Genomic DNA, 24,617 nt, shown 5'->3' with positions numbered 1-24,617 from the left:
TTAGAGTTCCCTGAACAGCTTTTAAAAATGCAGATGCCTGGGCCGTGCTTCCAAATGATTCTAACTTGATCTGGGCTAGGGCCCGGGCACTGTGTTTTTTTTTAGACAGAGTCTTGCTCTGTGGCCCAGGCTGGAGTGCCGTGGCGTGATCTCGGTTCGTGGCAACCTCTGGCTCCCAAGTTCAAGCAAGTCTCTGCCTCAGCCTCCCAAGTAGCTGGGATTACAGGCACCCACCACCACGCCCCGGCTAATGTTCGTATCTTTAGTAGAGATGGGGTTTCACCATCTTGGCCAGGCTGGTCTTGAACTCCTGATCTCGTGATCCAAACTGCTGGGATTACAGGCATGAGATGCCACGCCCGGCTGGCACTGTTATTTTTTAAGCTGCTGCATGATTGTAACATCCTGCCAGGTTGAAAACTACTAAGTTAATATTCCCAAACATGTCTGATGTGCCAGTCACTGTGGTAATGCTAAGGATTCAGTGGTAGAGATACTGCCACAGAAGGTGATAGCTTTCTGCCATCACCATTCACAGGCCAAACATACCGTCTTCTCTGTCTAGAATACTTCCCTTGTTCATTACATAATTAATTCCTCATGCTTTGCATCTTAGATTAAATATCACTTATTCAAAGACATTGTTGCCCTTCTATCTAAATTAGCTCCCATATTGTTTGCCCCCAAGGAATGCTTCTCTTTCCCTTCATGACACTTATCTCGGTTGTAATTACAGGTATTCCCCCACCATTGGAACTCTCACAATCAAAACTCAGGACCAAATAGATTTTAGTAATGAGGAAGAAGAGGCAGACTTACCTGAAGAGTGTAAAGTTTAATCTTCAGGGCTCTTGTGGTAGGTTGGATAACAGTTCCTCAAAGATGTCCACATCCTAATCCTAATCCCCAGAATCTATGAATATGTTGTTTTGCATGGTAAAAAGAACTTTGCAAATGTGATTAAGTGAAAGATCTTGAGATAGGGAGATTATTCTGGATTATCCAAGTGTGCCCAATATAATCACAAGGGTCCTTATAAAGAGACAGGAGAGTCACAGAGGAAATGCAAGGACAGAAGGAGAAGTCAGAGGGGAGTAAAAATGCTACACTGCTAGCTTTGAGGATGGAAAAAGGAGCCATGAGCCAGGGACGTAGGTGGCCTCTAGGAGCTGGAGAAGGCATGGCAATCAACTCTCCTGAGAATCTCCAGAAGGAAAGCACTTCCTGCACTTTGATTTTAGCTCAGTGAAAATGATTTTGGACTTCTCACCTCTTGAACTGTAAGATAATTCTTGTTTTAAATTATTAAATTTAAGGTAATTTGTTACAATGACAATAGGAAGCCAATATACAGCCCTCCCTTGTTCAGGCCCCTTCCAAGGCCCTGGGAAGCAGTGTTGATATGGTTATATGTTTTTGTAAAGCTTGCAAAATTAAAATACTTTACCTACCATTTATTAAGATTTCTCTCTTTCCATTCAGACTTCTGGAGTATTCTTCTACTGGCTAGCATTGGAGTGACTACAGGCATTTTTGGGATCCAGCTAAGCAGAAATGCAGTTGGGGGTACTTCGGTTTGCATTTAATGGGACACGTTCATGTGGTTCATGGTCACTTCCATGCACCATTAAGTTATTGCTGGAGAGTAGGAATGGCTTCTATGAATGCTCCTGTATTAGTCCGTTCTCACACTGCTGTGAAGAAATACCTAAGACTGAGTAATTTATAAGAAAAAAGGTGTGATTGACTCACAGTTGAATCACAATTCTGCATGGCTGGGGCAGCCTTAGGAAACTTACAATCATGGCAGAAGGCACTTCTTTACAGGGTGGTCGGAGACAGAATGAGTGCTGAGCAAAAGGAGAAGCCCCTTATAAAACCATCAGATTTCATGAGAACTCACACACTCTCATGAGAACAGCATAGGGGAAACTGCCCCCATGATTCAATTATCTCCACCTGGTCCTGCCCTTGACATATTGGTATTATTATAATTCAAGATGAGATTTTGGGCAGGGACACAGCCAAACTATATCACCTCCTAACAGCCACTGTGTCAAAGTGCCCAGGTGTGGTAACATGAAGGAGTCATAGAATATGTGCAGCATGCAGTTCACTTTAATCCCGTCAGAGAAAAAAGCTGTCTTCACCATCCCTACATTTTTTCATATCAATCAAAAGCAGTAATTCATGAAGAGGAAGAGATAAATTTGAATAAAAGTAATGGAGAGGCTCTCAGATTGTTGGATGAGTCAACTAATGAAGAGTAAATCTTATTAATACATTAGGAAAAGCTTTAATTTCCTTGCTAATTTGACATAGTTTATAGGCATCAGTGAAGATATTATAAACTCAATACACAACCAGAAGGAGGACATCAATAACAAACTGATTAATAAATGTCATCAATTTAACAAGTAATATTGCTGATTAGTCATAGCACAATAAAATGTGAAATGCCCTAAGATCTTATAACTTTTTTTTTTTTTTGAGATGGAGTCTTGTTCTGTCACCCAGGCTGGAGTGCAGTGGTGAGATCTCGGCTCATTGTGACCTCCGCCTTTTGGGGTTCAAGGATTCTTGTGCCTCAATCTCCTGAGTAGCTGGGATTACAGGTGTGCAACACCGTGCCTGGCTAATTTTTGTATTTTTGTAGAGCCAAGGTTTCACCATGTTGGTCCGGCTGGTCTCGAACTCCTGACCTCAAGTGATCTGTCCGCCCCAGCATCCCAAAGTGCTGGGATTACAGGTGTGAGCCACCGTGCATGGCCAGATCTTATAATTCTTACATTAAAGAAATGTAATAGTGATTTCCTCTAATATGACAATAGTCCTAAACCTTTACATGACATTTTCAAGAACAAATTATTAGATGGTGTAGATGGTCCTTGAATAAATGAACCATGAGATACCCTAGAGCAGGGGTGTCCAAACTTTTGGCTTCCCTGGGCCACATTGGAAGAAGAATTGTCTTGGGCCACACATAAAATACACTAACACCAGCAACTGTTGATGAACTAAAAAAAAATCTCAAAAAAAAAACACCTCATAATGTTTTAAGAGAGTTTATGAATTTGTGTTGGGCTGCATTCTAAACTGTCTTGGCTGCATGCAGCCTGCAGGTGTGGGCCAGGGGTTGGACAAGTTTGCCATAGAGGGTGGCTTGGTTGGATGAGGGTGCTAGAATTCAGAGGACGGTCACTGTGCAGTGGGAGTTGTCTTGGCTGTAGGACTGGAGTTGGTAAACTGAAAAAAAGAAAAAACTAGTTGTGCATGAAAGAATGTTTCCAGCATATGAATGTCCCACCACACTTTTAGTTAGTCTTGGCTGTACATGGTGCAATAAGTCAAGGAACTCTACAAAGTAGGATGGAAGGATTCAAACTGCGAATCGCTTGAGCCCGGAAGGCGGAGTTCGAGTTTGCACTGAGCAGAGATTGAGCAACTGTACTCCAGCCTGGGCGACAGAGTGAGACTCCGTTTAAAAAAAAAAAAAAAATTCAAAACTACTTTTGAAAAAAATAAAAATGCAGGATTATATTTTAGAAATAGCGCAGTCAATCATTAGTGGCTATTCCTAATATGTCAGTTTGGGGTCTATGGAAGACCTACCTAGTGGCCAGCAATTATTAATTGATGCTTATAGCACCTAATGAAACTGCCCTTGCCTTTGAAGCCCCCATTTAGCTAAGGGCATGGGATGTGAATTTAGAATAGGACGTGAAAAGTGCAAAATGCTCCCGGACTCAGATCGGATAAACCTCTTCTAGGCTGTCTTTCTCTTCTGAAGCCACAGTTTTGATGCTTTCCCTAATTCAGAGCAGGCTTTCCCGGAGTCTCTGACTCAGAGCAGCCCGAGCCACCGTGAGGACCGCCCACCTGCAGGGGGCGCGCCGGGGGCTGCAGCACGAGACCGCTCTGGCCCAGCGAGGACTCCGACTGCCCCTGTCTGGCCCCTCCCCTCCGCCCGTCAACGCCGCCGGGAAGCTGCTGCTGTTGGTGCTGCTCGTTCGAGTCGCAGGTACCTGGCCTGGGGCCCGTGGGCAGCGCCTGGGCTAGAGCCAGTTGATACCACTTGCACCGTCCCTGTAGCACTGGAGGTCCAGTAGGCTTTGCCGGGGCCCTGAGGGGCGAGGGTGCCCGGGCTTCCCGTACCTTCCGCGGCGACTGGAGGGAGCCAGGCCGAGGAAGCGACCGCGGGTCCGTGATGGCTTCTTCGCGGTCTGTGTGTTCACGAGGGCCGGGAAGAGGCCTGCGAGGGTTCTCGTTTGCGCTTGCGGGTTAGGGCTGTGGTCCAGGGAACCCCTGCGCAGCGCGGGCAGCACTGGTTCGCGGTTAATCGGGGGATGAGCGCGGAAGCCCCGCCGCAGGTCCAGCTGCTCGGCCGGGGCGAGACGGTGTTTTCGCGGCGTGTGCTTGGAGGAGCGCACAGTTCAGGCGCCGGGACAAGCTGTTGGGGTGTGAGTGAGCTCTCCAGAATGGCACGTGGCTCCGGGGTGCCCGTGTTAAAAGGCAGGATTTGCACACCTTCCACTTAGAGCTCGGGTATTCGCAAACTTCCTCCCTTAATTGGCTTGCAGTGCTAAAAAGCAGATCCTTCTCTCTGAGGTTTTCCCAACACTACCTCAAGAAAAAAACATCTGTTTTTTAAAACGTTCCACGGTATTCGGAATTGGCTACAGAACATAATAAAGTAAAAATATGCCATTGAATAGTAGCACTTCTCAATCTTTAAAAAATGACGGTGGTACCCAGGAGCCTCTTAAAGAGCTGTAATATGAGTGGTGTGGGGATTATTTTTATGTTCTAGTAATAGCTATTTTCAGTGCTTATTTTATGTCAGACAGGGTGCCATTGCTTTAAATACCTGGTACCTTTAATCCTTGAAGCAAGCCTATCAGGTACCATTTCCATTATACAGATAAGGAAACTGAGGCACCGAGAGTCTGACTTGTCCAAGGTCAGAAAGCTAGCAAAGGCTGAGCGAGATTTGGTCTCATCTCCCTTACTTCAATATCCCTGCGTCTGTTATCTAGCCAAACATGTAGTGCTCTCTAAGAGTGTTATCAGTTAAATTTGTAGCCTGAACTGATTTCTCTCAGGCTTAGTTTCATGGCTATATGCAGGAGTCCTATATGAACTTCTTTTTAGTTTAAAAGGAATTTAATAAGAAAAATGTTAGCTCATTAAGGACTATAGTGATAATAAAGTTAAACTTGGACTGAGGTTCTCACTGTGCCAGTACAATTTGATTTGAAATAGAGATGAATTTGTTTGGTTGTTAACACACTTTATTACATTTCTTCATTATTTATGTTTCCATACCATTTTTAGTGAGTTCACTTTGCCTTTGCAATATTATGATAGCAGTACCAGAGGGAAATCAAAGATTGTTTGATGATAGTAAGTTAATATTTTACAGAATACAGGAAGGGCATTGGAGAGAGGCTTCGTGAAGTGATAAGGAATTTTTGGCATGTTATTTAGAGTAAATTGTGTTACTTACTATGGAAAACAAAGGATTCTCACAGTTCTTTGTCCAAAGGGAAATTGTATTTCTCATTGTGGAAAGAAGTTGGGCTTTATAGTCCCAAACTTCTTAGCCTTACATATTACAGATTTAAGAATTTGCATATTCGGCATTCATATAGCAAGCGTATATTGAGTACCTTCTATGGCCAGGCTCTGTTCTAAGCACTGGGGATGTGAGAATGAACAAAATGAAGTCCTTGTCTTCCAGGAGCTAACATGTCACTGGAGGAAGGTGGTGTTGGGGACAATAAACAGAATTTGTGAAAGTTAACGTATCTGCAGTCAGACGGTAACAGTTACTAAGAAGAAAAATAAAGTAGCAAAGGGGGATAGGGAGCACCAAGGAAGGAACAGGTGCAGTTTTAAAATAAGGACTGGTGCCATGGAAAAGACTCAAGCAAAACTGAAGGCGTCGGGGACCGCCATGCAGCTGTCTAGGGAAAGAGCATACCAAGCAAGGGCAAAAGCCCAGAACCCTTCAGTCTTGTTAGAGGAACAGCAAGGGAGGAACAGCAAGGGGGCCAGTAGATTTGAGCACCCGGAGGGAAGGAGGGTGAGACAAGGTCAGAGGGCTAATGGGCCCGGGTAAGGACTTTTGCTTTTACTCTGAGTGAGAAGGGAGGTGGTTGGAGGGTTTTGAGCAGAGGAGTGAGGCGATCTGGCTTAAGATTTGTAAAGGATCACTCTGGCTGCTGTGTTCAGAGTTGACTGTAAGGGCAGGATGGAAGCAGGGAGACCTGTTAGGTGGATGCAGTAATTGGGGTCAGAGAGAACGGTGGCTTAGACCAGGCGGGTAGTAAGAGAGGCAGTAAGAAGCCGTAGTATCCTGAGTATTGCTGGTAGGATTTGCTTATGGTTTGGAGGGATGTGCTTATGAGAGAAAGGGTGAAGCACGACCCTGTGGCCTTTGGCCTGAGCTATTGGAAGGCTTTAGTTACAGTGTACTGAGATGGAGAAGACTGAGTGTGAAGGTAGGTGGAGCCAGTTTTAGTCAGGTTTGAGATGCCTGTTAAAGTGGGGTTATAGAGACGGGAGTTGAAGAGAAAGGTCCAACTGGAAATAGAAATTTGGGAGTCACTAATGCAAGCTTGTGCAACCCAAATTTGTAAACTTTCTTAAAACATTATGAGATTGATTGTATTTTTTTTTTAAGCTCATCAGCTATCGTTATATGTGTGCCCCAAGACAGTTCTTCTTCCACTGTGGCCCAGGAAAGCCAAAAGATTGGCCACCCCTGCACGGAAGGGTGGTATTTAAAGCCATGAGCCTGTGAGATCTAGTGTAAGGAAATGAGAATTGAGCCCTTGGGCTTTCCACATTCAGATATTGGAGAGATGAATAATTACAAAGGAGAGGCTTTTGAAGGTAGGAGGAAAAAGAGGCGAGTATGGAGTACTGAAGGCCAAGTAAAGAGTTTTTCAGGGAGAAAGTGGCCAACTGTGTCTCCTCCTGCTGATTGACAAGTCAAGTAAGATGAAGACTAGGAGATGACCATTGGATTTAGTAATAGGAAGGTCCTTGGTGACCTTGCAAGAGCACTTTCAGGAGAATAGTGAGGAAGAAAATCTGATTGGTGTGGTTTCAAGAGACAACAGGGGGAAGGGCATTGGAGACTGCAGTATGGGCAGCTCTTTGGAAGAGGTTAGCTGTAAATTTTTCATATGTCGGTTATTTGAAAGCACTGTAGTCGTTCCCATAGTAAATTTTTATTCTAACTTAAGCTACTGATTAATACCTACTACACTTGGATTGTTTTATCAATGACTGGTGGAAATAAAATAGCTGTCCTACTGCTGATCATAATAATAATGTATACTTTCTAAACCAATAAAGCTTGTCCTTTTTACGTAGTAGATTTAAGATCCCATAAAAATGCTTTGGTGGGCTGGGCGAAGTGGCTCATGCCTGTAATCCCAACACTTTGGGAGGCCAAGACTGGAGGATCTCTTGAGCTCAGGAGTTCAAAACCAGCCTGGACAACATAGGGAGAGCTCATCTCTACAAAAACTTTAAAATTAGTTGGGCGTGGTAGCACACACCTGTGGTCTCAGCTACGTGGAAGGGTGAGGTGGAAGCATCTCATGGGCCTGGGAGATTAAGGCTTCAGTGAGCCATGATTGAGCCACTGCATAGTTTCAAAAGGTAGTAAGTGTATAAAAAGAGTGCAATTTTTATCTTAAGGCATGAGTTCAGGTTCTTGTTTCTGCCCTCAGCAAGTTAATGTCCAAACCCAAATACAAAATAATCAAGGTATGCAGTAAAATACCAGATTTACACCATCCTGACGGGATAAATGTGCCTTTTCCATAGCAAATACAGCCATTGTTGCATTGTAGATGTAAAATGATTAAAATATTTCAAAGTTTAGGGTTATAGCTACTGATTTTTTAAAATCCAATAATTTTATCTAAAAGATGACAGGTCCTTTATACATTGAAAGCTTTTTCTTTTCTTTTTTTTTTTTTTTTTTTTTAGCTGAGGAAAATATTAAGTTGGTGCCTTTTATTTTGTTCTTGTTTTTTTCTCCAGGAATTTTTCATTGGTTGGCTCTCTTTTCGTGCTCTCATTGCTGTCATCTCACACATCCTTTCTAACTTTTTTCTTTTGCATAGCTTCTTAAGTTAGGCCCTTCCATCACTGATTTCCTAACTGCTTACAATTTGGATTTTAAATTCTCTTGTGTTTCTATTTAACTTATAGTCTTTTTTTTTTTAAGTCCCAGTCTTCTTTAATACTGTTTTTTCTCCCACCCTGAGTTCTTAATTTTTTGTATGTCCCTGAGAGCACAGTATTTTTCTGGATTTTTTTCATTTTCTTATTGTAAATAATTCTCAGTGGTGTGCTTTTCTTCTTGTAGATCTAGTGCACCTCTTTTGAGACTATAATATTGAATTTGTCATACTAGTACCATTCTACTAAAGGTTTTTTCTAGATTTCCTATAAGGAAAATAATTAGAGAACTGGGTTTTGTCTAGGCATTCTATAAAAGACACTATTGTGATGTTTGTAAAAGATTTCTATTTAAAATAACTTTCAGTATTATTAGAACTTAAGTTTATGGTTATGTCTTTGTGATAAGTAGTTTTTTTTTTTTTTTTTCCTGGAGGTGGAGTCTCACTCTGTCACCCAGGCTGGAGTGCAGTGGCACAATCTTGGCTCACTGCATCAAACGATTCTCCTGCCTCAGCCTCCTGAGTAGCTGGGACCACAGGCACACACCACCACACCCGGCTAATTTTTGTATTTTTAGTGGAGATGGGGTTTCACCATGTTGGCCAGGCTGGTCTCTAACTCCTGACCTCAAGTGATCCACCTCAGCCTCTCAAAGTGCTGGGATTACAGGCATGAGCCACTGCACCTGGCTGAGTACTTTTTTTTTCCTTATGTTTTTTTGAGACAGGGTTTTGCTCTGTTGCTCAGGCTGGAGTGCAGTGGCACAATCATGGCTGAATGCACCCTCCACCTCCTGGGCTCGAGTGATCCTCCTGCCTCAGCCTTGAATATCTGGCACAACAGGCACGCACGCACCACCATGCAAGGTTTATTTTTAAATTTTTTTGTAGAGATGGGGTTTCACACTGTGTTGCCCAGGCTGGTCTGGAATCCTTAGGCTCAAGTGATCCTCTTGCTCCAGATTCCCAAAAGTGCTGGGACTACAGGCGTGAGTCACTGCATCCAGCCAAGTACTTTTTAAAATTAAACTGGTAAAGAGACATTAGAATTACCAATGTAAACTTTGTATCTAAAACCAAAATCAATTACAAAGGATCATTATTTTCCAAAGTAGATAATTTTTTTCAGTGCTGTTCAGTTTTTCTGAAGCTTATCTTTGTTCACAAGGATTGTTAGCGCTTCCACCAAATCAGTGTTTAGAAACCTTAAATAATTTAACGTCTGACTTGCCAGTACATTATTAGAGAAACAATTCCAAGACCAAAACATGTTGAATAAGCAGGAGATATACACCAATTTGATTTTAAAATGGACAGCTTTCCTGTCTCTAGCTCTGTCTCATGTTGCCTTAAACACACATATGCCGAAGAAATCATATACAGATACTTGCATGCATTTAATAAACTATCCAATAAGTGGTACTTTTAATAAATTCTGAATACAATCAATTAAAAGATTTGTGCACATTATTATTTAGGTATGGTACCAAGTAAATCAGAAACAAATGCAAGAGCACAAATGGTTTATTTAGCTACCTTTCCATATTGGGTCTTTATGACATTAGATACTCTGCTGTATTTTACTTTTTAAAGTAAACATATTAAAACTAGCCAAAAAACCTATATTTTCTTTTGTTACATTATGATGCCTTTTTTGGTTTGCCTAAGTTTTTTGTTTTTTATTTGTTTGTTTGTTTTTGAGATGGAATTTTGCTCTGTCTCCCAGGCTGGAGTGCAGTGGTACAACCTCAGCTCACTGTAGCTTCCACCTCCTGGGTTGAAGTGATTCTCCTGTCTCAGCCTCCCAAGTAGCTGCGACTACAGGTACATGCCATCACACCCAGCTAATTTTTGTATTTTTAGTGGAGACGGGGTTTCACTATATTGGCCAGGCTGGTCTCAAACTCCTGACCTCAAGTGATCTGCTGTGGCCTCCCAAAGTGCTGGGATTACAGGCATGAGTCACCGTGCCTGGCCCGTATAAGTTTAATTAAAAAAAAATGTTCTGAGTGTGACTTTGTTGAAACAGTTTATATAGGCATTTTAACTTTGGTGGCAGTTTTAGTCCTACTATCGGTCATCTTTTTTCCAGTAGCCCAGCATTGCTGCTACTTTAATTTAAATCTGCCCCTCTGCCCTCTCCTCAGTCTTTTGGCTGTATTTTGCCCATTGGCTGTTAATGCTGATTTTTTTTTAAACACAACAAAAACTGTGGATTGCTTATAAAAGAGTTTTCCCACAATAGGCTTATTTTTATTTCACTTGTTTATTCAGAATATCCTTTCAGCTTGTTCTTCAGGTTATCTCCTTGGTCAGTTCTAGAATTTACCAAGCTCTCAGTCAGTATTCAATCTCCTGTGCTGAACATGAGATTTCTTAGGCCTTAATTCAGCTACTTCTCAAAGAGAGTTAAATATCAGTGCACTTCACCCTTCCTTTGACCTTTGTCTTTTGCTGAAACATGTGCCACAAACAATAGTTTTTCCTTTTTAGGAAGCAATGACAGAAGCATATAAAAGTGGAAATCAAATAGTAGTGACCACTTCAGATTCTGTGTCATTTAGATATTTTGTTCTAAGTAACAGAAAACCTAATTTAAACTGTCTTAAAAGATCCTTTATTGATACCCGTAATATGAAAAGACCAAGGCTTGGCCCTATTTATCTGTTCTGCCTCACTCTGTATACTTGCTATCTGTGAAATATAAAAATGACAAAAGCAATTTTAGATATCTCATTTATACACCATATTTCTAGAAAAATAAAGTGAATGTATTTCTCTGGCATTCCAAGCAAAGAGTTTTATTGGAATGGTCACTTGCTCACCTTTAAATAAACCACAATAGCTAGGGAATGTGATATGTTACATGGCCTTAGATAATAAAGACCGACCCCTCCAAAGCATATGAGCAGTGAAGAGTAATGGAGTTGGGTACCAGTGGAACAGGTAGGAATGGAGTCTAGGTAGGCAGTGGACATCTGAGGAAATTAAAAACACATAGTTGATTTTCAGTCAAAATAATATATTAAATTCATGCTTGGGCACCTGGCAATAACTGATGTTAAAAAAAAAAAAAAAAAAAAAAAAAAGGCCCCAAAGTATAGTCAGAATAGTAAATAGGTTAACCATCTCTATAGAGCACAAGCACAAAGTAATCAGTGAGGCTGTAGCTGTTTTGGAATTGGCCAAAATAGAAATCATCCAATACCTGATCTCAGACCAAAAGGAATTAAATTAGAATTTGATAACAGAAAGATAGCCGGAAAATCACTGAATACTTAGACATTAAATAACACATTTCTTTTTTTTTTTGAAATGGAGTCTCGCTCTGTCACCCAGGCTGGAGTGCAGTGGTGCAATCTTGGCTCACTGCAAGCTCTGCCTCCCGGGTTCACGTCATTCTCCTGCCTCAGCCTCCTGAGTAGCTGGGACCACAGGTGCCCGCCACCACGCCCAGCTAATTTTTTTTGTATTTTTAGTAGAGACGGGGTTTCACTGTGTTAGCCAGGATGGTCTCAATCTCCTGACCTCACGATCCGCCCGCCTCAGCCTCCCAAAGTGCTGGGATTACAGGCATGAGCCACTGCACCCAGCCTAAATAACACATTTCTAAATAACATAAGTCAAAGAAAAAATCTCTAGAGAAATTAATAAATATTTTGAACTAAATGAAAGTGAAAACATAGCCTGACATTTGTGGGATACAGCAAAAGCAGTGCTTAGAGGAAAATTTATAGCTTTGAATGCACGTATTAGAAAAGAAGAAAGATCCAAAATCAGCCATCTAAAGCTTACACCTTATGAAACTAGAAAAAGAAGAGCAAATTAAACCCAAAGTAAGCAGAAGAATCCCAGCACTTTGGGAGGCTGAGGCGGGTGGATCATGAGGTCAGGAGATCAAGACCATCCTGGCTAACACGGTGAAACTCCATCTCTACTAAAAATATAAAAAACAAAATTAGCCGGGCTTGGTGGCGGGCACCTGTAGTCCCAGCTACAGCCTGGGTGACAGAGCGAGACTCCGTCTCACAAAAAAAAAAAAAAAAAAAAAAAAAAAAAAAAGAATTAGAGCATAAATTAATAAAATTGAAAATGAGAAATCAGTAGAGAAAATCAGTGAAACCAAAAGTTGGTTCTCTGAAAAGATCAGTAAAATTAATAAGCCTCTAGCCACACAAAGAAAAGAGAGGACATATATTACTAATATCAGAAATGAGAGAGGACATCACTAGAGATCCCATGGACATTGAAAGGATAATAAAGGAATACTATGAACAACTCTCTGCCCACAAATTTGATAAGCTAGATGAAATTCCCAATTATTTAAAAAGCACAAGCCACCAAAATTCACACAAAAAGAAATAAACCATCGGAATAGACGGATATTCATTGGAGAAATTTAATAAAAAAATCCATAACCTTCTAAAACAGGATCAGGCCCAGATGGGTTCACTGGTGAAGTCTACCAGACATTTAAGGAAGAAGCTATACCAATTCCCTACAACCTCTTTCAGCGGATAGAAGCAGAGGCAATACTTCTTAACTCATTCTGTGAGGCCAACATTCCCCTGATACCAAAACCAAAGACATTACAGGAAAATAAAACTATAGACCAATATTTCTCATGAATGAAGATGCAAAAATCCTCAACAAAATATTAGCAAATCAGTTCTAACAATGTACAAAAATACTTACACATCCTCACCGAGTGGAATTTATCCCAGATATGCCAGGCTGCTTCAACATTTGAAAATCAGTTAATGTAATTCATCACATTCATCAGGCTAAAGAAGAAAAATCACATGATCCTATAAGTAGATGTAAGAAAAGCATTTAATAAAATCTAAAACCTGTTTATGATTATGAAAAAACTCTCAGTAAACTACAAATAAAGGAGAACTTCCTCAACTCAATAAAAAAAGATCTTCAAAAACCCTGCAGCTAACATACCTAATGGTGAGAAACTTGGAGGTTTCTCACTGAGAAGAAGAACAAAGCAAGGATGTTCTCTTTCACCACTGCTTTTCAATGTCATATTGGAAGGCCTAGCTAATGCAATAAGATAAGAAAATAAAAGTTATACAGGCCGGGCACAGTGGCTTACGCCTGTAATCCCACCTACTCGGGAGGCTGAGGCAGGAGAATTGCTTGAGCCCAGGAAGCAGAGGTTGCAGTGAGCCGAGATCGCACCACTAAACTCCAGCCAGGATGACAGTGTGAGACTCCATCTCAAAACATAAGGTAAAATAAATAAAAGTTATACAGATTGGGAATAAAGAAATAAAACTACCTTTATTTGCAGATGACATGATCATCTATGTAGAAAATCTGAATAAATTGACAAAAACCCTCCTGGAACTAATAAACAATTATAGCAAAAATGCAGGATACAAAGGTAATATGCAAAAATTAATTGCTTTCCTATATAACAGCAATGAACAAGTGGAATTTGTAATTAAAAACAATACCATTTACATTAGCACCCTCCAAAAGAAATTAACAAAATATACATAAGACTGTAGGAGGAAAACTACAAAACTGATTAAAGAAATCAAAGAAGAGCTAAACTAATGGAGAGATAGTCCAGGCTTGTGGATAGGAAGACTCAATATTGTCAAGATATCACTTTTTCCCAACCTAATCTATAGATTCAATGCAATCCCAGTCAAAATCCCAGCAAGTTGTTTTGTGGATATTGACAAACATTATAAAGGTTATGTGGAAAGGCAAAAGACCCAGAATAACCCACACAAGATTGAAAGAGAACAAAGTTGGAAGACTGACACTACCCAACTTCAAGACTTACTGTAAAGCACCTTATACAAAAATTAATTCAAGATGGATTAAAGACTTAAACGTTAGACCTAAAACCATAAAAACCCTAGAAGAAAACCTAGGCATTACCATTCAGGACATAGGCATGGGCAAGGACTTCATGTCTAAAACACAAAAAGCAATAGCAACAAAAGCCAAAATTGACAAATGGGATCTCATTAAACTAAAGAGCTTCTGCACAGCAAAAGAAACTACCATCAGAGTGAATAGGGAAACTGCAGAATGGGAGAAAATTTTTGCAATCTACTCATCTGACAAAGGGCTAATATACAGAATCTATAATGAACTCAAATTTACAAGAAAAAAACAACCCCATCAAAAAGTGGGTGAAGGATATGAACAGACACTTCTCAAAAGAAGACATTTATGCAGCCAAAAGACACATGAAAAAATGCTTATCATCACTGGCCATCAGAGAAGTGCAAATCAAAACCACAATGAGATGCCATCTCACACCAGTTAGAATGGCAATCATTAAAAAGTCAGGAAACAACAGGTGCTGGAGAGGATGTGGAGAAATAGGAACACTTTTACACTGTTGGTGGGACTGTAAACTAGTTCAACCATTGTGGAAGTCAGTGTGGCGATTCCTCAGGGATCTAGAACTAGAAATACCATTTGACCCAGCCATCCCATTACTGGGTATATACCCAAAGGACTATAAATCATGCTGCTATAAAGACACATGCACACGTATGTTTATTGCGGCACTATTCACAATAGCAAAGACTTGGAACCAACCCAAATGTCCAACAATGATAGACTGGATTAAGAAAATGTGGCACATATACACCATGGAATACTATGCAGCCATAAAAAATGATGAGTTCATGTCCTTTGTAGGGACATGGATGAAATTGGAAATCATCATTCTCAGTAAACTATCGCAAGGACAAAAAACCAGACACCGCATGTTCTCACTCGTAGATGGGAATTGAACAATGAGAACACATGGACACAGGAAGGGGAACATCACACTCTGGGGACTGTTGTGGGGTGGGGAGAGGGGGGAGGGATAGCATTGGGAGTTATACCTAATGCTAAATGGCGAGTTAATGGGTGCAGCACACCAGCATGGCGCATGTATATATATGTAACTAACCTGCACATTGTGCACATGTACCCTAAAACTTAAAGTATAATAATAATAAAAAAATAAATAAAATAAAATAAAAAAGCACCATAGTTAAAAGTCAGCTTAATAAAAAAAAAAAAAGACTTACTGTAAAGCTACAGTAATGGAACCAAATAGCCTAGAAATAGACCTACGTAAATATAGTCAGCTGATCTTTGACAAAAAAGCAAAGGTTACAATGGAGAAAAATAGTTTTTCAATAAATGATGCTGTAACAACTGGACATTTATATGCAAAAAAAATTTAATCTAGACACAGACCTTACACCCTTCATAAAAATTAACTGAAAGTGGATCATAGACCTAAATGTAAAACAGAACTATAAAACTCCCAGAAGATAACATAGGAGAAAATCCAGATGACCTTGCGTTTGGTGATGACTTTTTAGATAAGACACTGAAGGCATGATTTCTTTCACGATTAGGGTTCACTCAGTGTTACATTTTCTGTGTGTTTGGACAAATTTATAATGACATGTATCCATATTATAGTATCATACACATTAGGTTCACTGCCCTAAAAATTGTCTGTGCCCTGCCTGTTCTTTTCTCCCTCCTTTCTAACCCCAAACCATGGATATTTTTACTGTCTCTAATTTTGTCTTTCACCCAGGCTGGAGTGCAGTGGCGCGATCTTGGCTCACTGCAACCTCCACCTCCCAGGTTCCGGCTATTCTCCTGCCTCAGCCTCCCGAGTACCTGGGACTACAGGTGTGCACCACCACACCTGGCTAATTTTTGTATTTTTAGTAGAGATGGGGTTTCACCGTGTTGGCCAGGCTCGTCTTGAACTCCTGACCTCAGGTGATCTGCCCACCTCGGCCCCCCAAAGTGCTGGGATTACAGGTGTGAGCCACCGCACCCAGCCTAAAATGTTTTCAAAAGACATATATGATAAAGGCTGTTATCCAAAATACACAGAGAACTCTTAAAACTCAACAAAAAGAGAGGTGGGTATGGGCACTGGCTGGGGTCACTCAGTGCTCACCATCCTCTTCTCAAAGCCATGTCTCTAAGACATCATGGTGACGGTGAAGGCCAGAGTAAATACATTTGGCCATATTGGACACCTGGTCACCAGGGCTGCTTTTAACTCTAGTAAAGTGGATATTGTTGCCATCAATGACCCTTCGTTGACCTCAACTACCTGGTCTACATGTTCCAATATTTCTACCCATGGCAAATTCCACTACACTGTCAAGGCTGAGAATGGGAAGCTTGTCATCAATGGAAATCCCATCACCATCTTCCAGGAGCAAGATCCCACCAAAATCAAATGGGGTGATGCTGAAGCTGAGTACGCCGTGGAGTCCACTGGCATCTTCACGACCATGGAGAAGGCTGGGGCTCACTTAACAGGGGGGAGCCAAAACGGTCATCATCTCTACCCCCTCTGCTGATGCCCCCATATTCATAATGGGCATGATCCATGAGAAGTATGAAAACAGCCTCAAGATCATCAGCAATGCCTCCTGTACCACCAACTGCTTAATCCCCCTGGCCAAGCCCATCCATAACAACTTTGGCATTGTGGAAGGACTTGTGACCACAATCCATGCCGTCACTCCTACCCAGAAGACTGTGGATGGCCTCTGTGGGAAATCGTGGCATGATGTCTGTGGGGCTCTCCAGAACATCATCCCTGCATCTACTGGTGTCGCCAAGGCTGTGGGCAAGGCCATCCCCAAGCTGAACAGGAAGCTCACTGGCATGGCCTTCCATGTCCCTTCTGCAGACGTGTTGGTTGTGGACCTGACCTGCCATCTGGAGAAACATGCCAAATATGATGACATCAAAAAGGCGGGAAGCAGGCGTCGGAGAGCCCCTCAAGGGCATCTTGGGCTACACTGAACACCAGGTTGTTTCCTCTGACTTTAACAGTGATACTCACTCTTCCACTTTCGATGCTGGGGCTGGCGTTGCCCTCAGTGACCACTTTGTCAAGCTCATTTTCTCGTATAACAACGAGTTTGGCAACAGCAACAGGGTGGTGGCCCATAGGGCCTCCAAGGAGTAAGACTGCTCGACAACCAACCCCAGTGAGAGCACAAGAGGAAGAAAGAGACCTTCAGCTTCTGGGCAGTCCCTGCCATGCTCAGCCCTCCACCACACTGGGAATCTCCCCACCTCACAATTTCCATGCAGACCCCACAAAGAGCGCTACCTTGTCGTGTACCATCAATAAAGTCCCCTGTACTCAAAAAAAAAAAAAATGAAGAAAGAAAATGAACAACCTGATTTTAAAAATGAGCCAGAGATCTTAATGGACACCTCATCACGGAGGATATGCAGATGGCAATAAGCATGTGAAAAAGATGCTCCACGTCATATGTCATCAGGGAAATGCGAATTAAAACAATGAGATCCCACTACACACTTACTAAAATGGCTAAAATCTAGAACGCTGACAACACCAAATGCTGGTGAGAGTGTGGATTAACAGGAACTCTTATTCATTGCTAGTGGGAATGCCAAATGGTACAGCCACTTTGGGAGACAATTTGGTGGTTTCTTAAAAAAACTAAACATACTATTACCATCCAGCAATCACACTCCTTGGTATTTACCCAAAGGAGTGAAAAACTGTCCACACAAAAACCTGCATGTGGATGTTCATGTCAGCCTTATTCATAATTGCCAGAACATGGAAGCAACCAAGGTGTCCTTCAGTAGGTGAACAGATAAACTGTAATACATACAGAGAATGGCGTATTATGCAGTCCTAAAGAGAAGCTATGAAGCCATGGAAAGATACCGAAAACTTAACACATATTACGAGGGAAAGAAGCCAATCTGAAACAGCTGCATACTGTATGATTTCAGTTATATGACATTCTGGAAAGGGCAAAATTATAGAGACAATAAAAATATCAGGGGTTGGGTAGAGGGAAGGATTAATAGGCAGAGCCCAGAAAATTTTTAGGGCAGTGAACCTAATCTGCATGATGCTATAATGATGAATACATGTCATTGTAAATTTGTCTAAACCCATAGAATGTATAACACCAAGAGTGAACCCTAATGCAAACTATGGACTCTGGGTGATAATGATGTGTTAGTGTAGGATCATCAGTTGTAACAGATGTACCCTCTGGTGGTGGCAGGGTGGGGGAATATGGGAAATCTGCTCAGTGTTGCTGTGAACCTAAAACTGGTCTAAAAAATAAAGACCATTTTAAAAAAGATAAAGTAATAAAAAATATGCTCACAGCTCAGTTGTGATACTAGTAATGCAATTTTTTTGCAAAATTGTGCTTTGGAAGAAATCAGAATTTTATTCTCAATTTTTTGGTGATTATTTAAATTTTCCCCATTTTTATATGGTTTCTTTTAAAATGTTTCACTTTTTTTTTCCTAATTTATATTAGAATGGCAATGTATGCTTAACACGTGTATTTTTATAAATGTATGGATGTTCTGAAATGTTATTTTTTACTTCAAATGTGTTGAACATTTAACTTGTTAAAACATTCCAGGCTGGGCACAGTGGCTCACACCTGTAGTCTTAGCACTTTGGGAGGCTAAGGCAGGAGGATCACTTGAGCCCAAGGAGTTTGAGGCCAGCCTGGGCAACATAGTGAGACCCCATCTGTTTAAAAAAAATTCTGAATTAAAAAAAAAAACAAACCAGCGTTAATCCTAGTGTTCCATATTATATAAAATAAGTGTGAAATACCTAAACTACTTTTTTTTTCATTTCTGGGTAAATCTTTAAAATTTTTTTTAATTAAAAAAATTTCTTATTTCTGAAAATGTTTGTGGATACATCATAGGTGTATATCATATTGCATTTCTACCTAATATGTACCTGCTTATGGGAGGAGTCAACAAATGTTTATTATTTCTAAATATTCCTATTTCTTGGACATTAAAAGATGTTCAAGAAGTAGTCATATGAACATGATTTCTTTTTAAATGTGATACCAGTTTTATTGGTACCCCATTTTTGCCATACATTTTTAGTTTAGTTATATTTTTTGGCCACCTTCAGTGAATGCCTTCATTTTCATTGTCATTACTTGAGCATTTATACTGACTTCCAGACTCCACTGAAAGACTTATTTGAATGCATACTTTACGTTTGGACCATACATTCACTTAACAGAAAAGATACAGGTTGAGCACTTAGTGTGTAATAGGTAATGCGAAATACTGTGGATAGTGTGGAACAAGACAAACTCATGCCCTCAAAGTTTACTTTCAAACTGAGGAGATGTACAATACATGATTAAGCACATAAATAAGAAAATTATAGATAGTAATAAGAACATGAATGAAGTAAGCAGGGTGATGTGAGAAGTAACGTGGGGAGAAGTAGGTGACATTTGAGCTGAGACCTGAGTGATTCTCCATCCAGGGGAAGTACATTCCAGCAGGAAGAAAAGTGAGTGTACCTCTGAGGCAGGAAGGAGGCAAGTTGGGGGTAGAGTATAGAAAACAAGAAGGGGGAATGGTTAAAGATGAATTTGGAGAGGTAGACAGGAACAAAATTATCAGGGCTTTGTAGCGTGATAATTTATCCTTTATTAAGGATTTTGGCTGTTGTTTTAAATACATTGGGCTGCCATTGACATATTTCAAGTAAGGGAATGAAAAGAAATGGTTTGTGTTTTTGGAATTTTTTTTTTTTTTCTCTGTATTGTAGAGAGGCAAAAGTGGAAATGGAGATTAGCTAAGGTAGAAGGTCATGCTTGGGCCATGGGAGCTACTAAAAATACTTTCAGCTTGGAAGTGATGTTCACAAAGCATGGGATGAAAAAATGTACATGATAGCTTAATGTGATTGACTGGGGTAGAGGGTAACAGAAGAGAGAATGAGACTGAGAGACCAGTTAGGAAGACATTGGAAAACTTCATGTATAAAATTATTTGTTAGGGCACAAATTAAGAGTGAAGGCAGTGTCAATAAAATGGAAAAAGAACTTGCAAGACAGTGAAAGACAGAACTGACAGGGCTTTGTGTCTAATTCACTGTCAGGAGAAAAGAAAGCATCAAGGATTTGAAACCAGGGTTTCTAGGGAGGTATTATTACCATTGGCAGAGAATTTTGGAGCAGTGTCTGGAGTATATTTATGGAGTGCTGGTTTTGTTTTATTCTATTTTTTGAAACAAGGTCTTACTCTGTTGCCCAGGCTGGAGTGCTGTGGCATGATCACAGCTCGCTGCAGCCTCAAGCTCCCAGGCTCAAGCCATTTGAATTAGTCTGTTTTCACACTGCTCTAAAGAATTTATAAACAAAAGAAGTTCAATTGACTCACAGTTCCTCATGGCTGGGGAGACCTCAGGAAACTTAGAATCCCTGTGGAAGGTGAAAGGTAAGCAAGGCACATCTTACATGACAACAGGAGAGAGAGAAAATGCAGGGGAAACTGCCACTTTTAAAACCATCAGATCTCATGAGAACTCCCTCAGTATCATGAAAACAGCATGGGGGAAGCCGCCTGCATGATCCAATCATCTCCCACTGGGTCCCTCCCTTGACATGTGGGGATTACAATTTGAGATGAGATTTGGGTGGGGACATAGAGCCAAACTGTATAGTTCTGCCCCTGGCCTCTCCCAAATCTCATGTCCTTTTCACATTTCAAAACCAATCATGCCTTCCCAACAGTCCCCCAAAGTCTTAACTCATTCCAGTATTAACCTAAAGTCCAAGTCCAAAGTCTCATCTGAGACAAGGCAAGTCTCTTCCACCTATGAGTCTATAAAATCAAAAGCAAGTTAGTTACTTCCAAGATAGAATGAGGGCACAGGCATTGGGTAAATGTTCCCATTCCAAATGGGAGAAATTGGCCAAAACAAAGGGGCCTCAGGCCCCATGCAAGTCGGAAACCCAGCCAGGCAGTCATTAAATCTTAAACTCCAAAATCTCCTTTAACTCCATGTCTCACATCCAGGGTACACTGATGCAAGGGGTGTGCTCCCACGGCCTTGAGCAGCTTTGTCCCTGTGGCTCTGCAGGGTACAGCCCCTGTGGCTGCTTTCATGGGCTGGCATTGAATGCTTGTGGCTTTTCCAGATGCATGGTGCAAGCTGTCAGTGGATCTACTTTTCTGGGGTCTGGAGGACAGTGGCCCTCTTCTCATAGCTCCACTAGGCAGCGCCCCAGTGGGGACTCTGTGTGGGGGCTCCAACCCTACATTTCCCTTCCGCACTGCCCCAGCAGAGGTTCTCCATAAGGGCTCTGCCCCTGCAGCAGACTTCTGTCTGGACATCCAGGCATTTCTGTATGTCCTCTGAAATCTAGGTGGAGGTTCCCAAAGCTCAGCTCTTGTCTTCTGCACACCTGCAGGCCCAATACCACATGGAAGCTTCCAAGGCTTGGGCCCCGCACCCTCTGAAACAATGGTCTGAGCTGTAGTCTGGCCCCTTTTAGCCATGGCTGGAGCTGGAGTGTCTGGGACACTGGACACCATATCCCGAGGCTGCAGAGAGCAGCAGGGGCCTGATGCCAGCCCGCAAAACCATTTTTCCCTCCTAGGCCTTCTGGCCTGTGATGGGAGGGGCTGCCATGAAGATCTCTGACATGCCTTGGGGAAATTTTTCCCATTTGCTTGGCTATTAGCATTCTGTTCCTTGTTACTTAGGCAAATTTCTGCAGCATGCTTGAGTTTCTCCCCAGAAAATGGGGTTTACTTTTTCTACCAGTCAGGCTGCAAATTTCCAAACTTTTATGCTGTGCTTCCCTTTTAAACATAAGTTCCAATTGCAGATTATCTCTTCGTGAACACATTTGTACACTTTCAGAAAAATCAAGGCCACGTCTTTAATGCTTTGCTGCTCAGAAATTTCTTCTGCCAGATACCCTAAATCATCTCTCTCAAGTTCAAAGTTCCACAGATCTCTAGGGCAGGGACAAAATGCCACCAGTCTTTTTGCTAAAGCATAGCATGAGTGACCTTTACTCCAGTTCCCAGTAAGTTCCTCTTCTCTTTCTGAGACCACCTCAGCCTTGATTTCATTGTCCATATCACTATCAGCATTTTGGGCAAAACCATTCAGCAAGTCTCTAGGAAGTTCCAGACTTTCCCGTATCTTTTGAGCCCCCCAAACTGTTCCAGCCTTTGCCTGTTACTCAGTTCCAAAGTCACTTCCATTTTTTTCAGGTTATTTTTATAGCAGTGCCACACTCCTGGTACTAATTCTCTGTATTAGTCTGTTTTCACACTGCTATAAAGAGACTACTTGAGGCTGGGTAATTTATAAACAAAAGGTTTAATTGACACACAGTTCCACATGGCTGGGGAGGCTTCAAGAAACTTAGAATCATGGAATCATGGTGGAAGGTTATGGGGAAGCAAGGAACGTCTTACATGGTGGCAAGAGAGAGTGTGTGGGGGAAACTACCAATTTTAAAACCATTTGATCTTGTAAGCCCTCCCTCACTATCATGAGAACAGCATGGGGGAAACCACCTCCATGCTCCATTCACCTCCCACCAGGTCCCTCCCTTGACATGTGGGGACTACAATTTAAGATGAGATTTGAGTGAGGACACAAAGCCAAATTATATCACCATCCTCCCACCTCAGCCTCCCGAGTAGCTGGGACTACAGGTGCGCGTCACCACACCCAACATATATATATATATATAAATTTTTTTTTTTTTTTTTAAGAGACAAGGTCTCACTATGTTGCCCAGGCTTGTCTCGAATGCCTGGGCTCAAGCAATTCTCCCACCTCTGCCTCCAAAAGTGCTGGGATTACAGGCATGAGTCAGCACACCCAGCCTCTGGAGTGCTGGTTTTAGATATGATATTAAGGCCATGGCAAAGTATCCATTTGGGACTGTTGATCTGCCCTATGTACATACTCATGTGCCAGTGTACAATACTGTTATTATCTCCTTGGGCTTCTCTGCTTCTTCACTCTGTGAAGAGCACCAAACTCTACGAGTTGCTCCCGTTGTTGCCCCGACCCCGTTCAAGGCAGAAATCTTTTTACTTGTTGTTACCAAGATGTGGAAATCCTTTTACCCTTAATTCAAAGTGAATTTATTTTGAGGGGAACTTTTACTAAGAAACTAAGAAAAAATATATAGCATCTTATATTTGTATATTTCATTATAGTTTTCAAAGTTCTGTACAAAAATCTTGTGAAGTAGGTAAGACAGATATTATTCCCAGTTTTGCAAATGAGGAAACTGGGACTCTTAGAGTTGGACTACTCAAGATAGTACCTTAGAAAATGGCAGAGTTAGGACCTAAGATACAAACCTTTTGATTGTTGTCTAGTACTTAGTGCTTATCCTGAAAAATAACTCTTGATAAATTCACAGATCACGGATCTCTTGATTCAAGTCTGGAAGTCTGCCTTCGCTATTTATCACTTAAGATCACTGATTGTTTTTCCTTGCTTCACCCTTGTCTAGAGTGAGAGGCAAGCTGTACTTTGGGGTTAGCAGAATCCTGACACTGAGATTTGATCCAGTGCTCGTTCTTTCTAGATGTTGATTATAGTCTTTTCTCCAGTTGCTAGGTCTCTCCCCAACTTTATACTTATGTTCATTGTCCTTGCTTCTTTATGTCCTGGTCCCATGGATGGGTAAGGTATTTTCTTTCTTGGTGGAAGTGGAAGTGATCTGCTTTGAGCCTTAGAAGGAACCAGAAGCTGGCTGAAGAGAGTTAGGGATGGTTGTACGGGCAGATTTCTTCCTGCTTGGGGTAGCCAAAAGGAGGGTAAGGGAGAGATTGAGAGACATAAATGAGAAATATTTCCTGAAGTGTAAGGGAATATAAAAGGTAGTTGTGGGTCAAGATCTGGGCGGTGAAGTTAAGTTCTAAGTGTGCAAAGTCCAATTAAGTGATGGAAGTGACGTGGAGATAAAGGTCTTTGACATTAAGAACTCTTGGGTTAATCTTTAAATGATTTCATTTACACTCCTGAAACCATCCAATAAAATATAATTAAAAAGAAAAATTTGGGCCAGAGAAACATGATATGAAAGGACACTATTTGAATAAAAATATTTAAATGTATTTGGAATAGATTTATTTTGGTAGTATCACTGAAGAAGACATGCAAAAATATTAGTGGTAAGTTTAATAGCTACCATAAACCTGAAAGTTTGCCTTTAATTTGTTTTTGTGTGTCTTTTCTTATACTTCTCTACAGTTTAAGATATAACATTTCATATTATAGTTAATTTCCCCAAATCCAAAGCTTGTCAATCCTGAGAGTGTAATTTGTTTTATTTATTTAAAAACAAGAAACTTAGTCTCCTATTGTTTGAAGACTGTGAAACCATTATCTTCTGATAGCATTTTAAAGAACAATTTTTAAATCATAATTATCTTTGCTTAACACTGTAGTTCTCTTGAGTACAAGGACAAAAGTTTAGCCGTTGTTCAAACTTTTAAAAACGAGTTCTTAACAGTTTTATATTGTGTCCTGCTCCTATCTACAAGTCATTTAGAAAATTGTTTTTTGTGATAAAGAAATTT

General features: G+C 41.0%; 1 protein-coding gene and 1 pseudogene across 4 annotated transcripts in view; both read left to right on the top strand.

Moving 5' to 3' along the window:
- The first annotated feature begins 3,937 nt into the window (after positions 1–3,937).
- The window catches only part of ANKRD46 (ankyrin repeat domain 46), a 46,818-nt gene continuing 26,138 nt past the window's right edge, over positions 3,938–24,617 (top strand). The window contains exon 1 of one of the 4 annotated variants that reach the window (XM_054498905.2): positions 3,938–4,021. The gene's annotated coding sequence lies outside the window, so the exon portion shown is untranslated. Of the gene's footprint in view, positions 4,201–10,008; positions 10,029–24,617 lie in introns of those variants that run through there. The other 3 variants (XM_054498907.2, XM_054498906.2, XM_054498908.2) reach the window with 3 other exon arrangements.
- LOC129042660 (glyceraldehyde-3-phosphate dehydrogenase-like) lies at positions 15,068–23,133 on the top strand (annotated as a pseudogene).

Source organism: Pongo pygmaeus, chromosome 7 (genome assembly GCF_028885625.2).
Source record: "Pongo pygmaeus isolate AG05252 chromosome 7, NHGRI_mPonPyg2-v2.0_pri, whole genome shotgun sequence".
Classification (NCBI taxonomy): domain Eukaryota; kingdom Metazoa; phylum Chordata; class Mammalia; order Primates; family Hominidae; genus Pongo; species Pongo pygmaeus.
The sequence above is the reverse complement of the archived record's forward strand: the minus strand, read 5'-3'. Positions and strand labels throughout refer to the sequence as shown.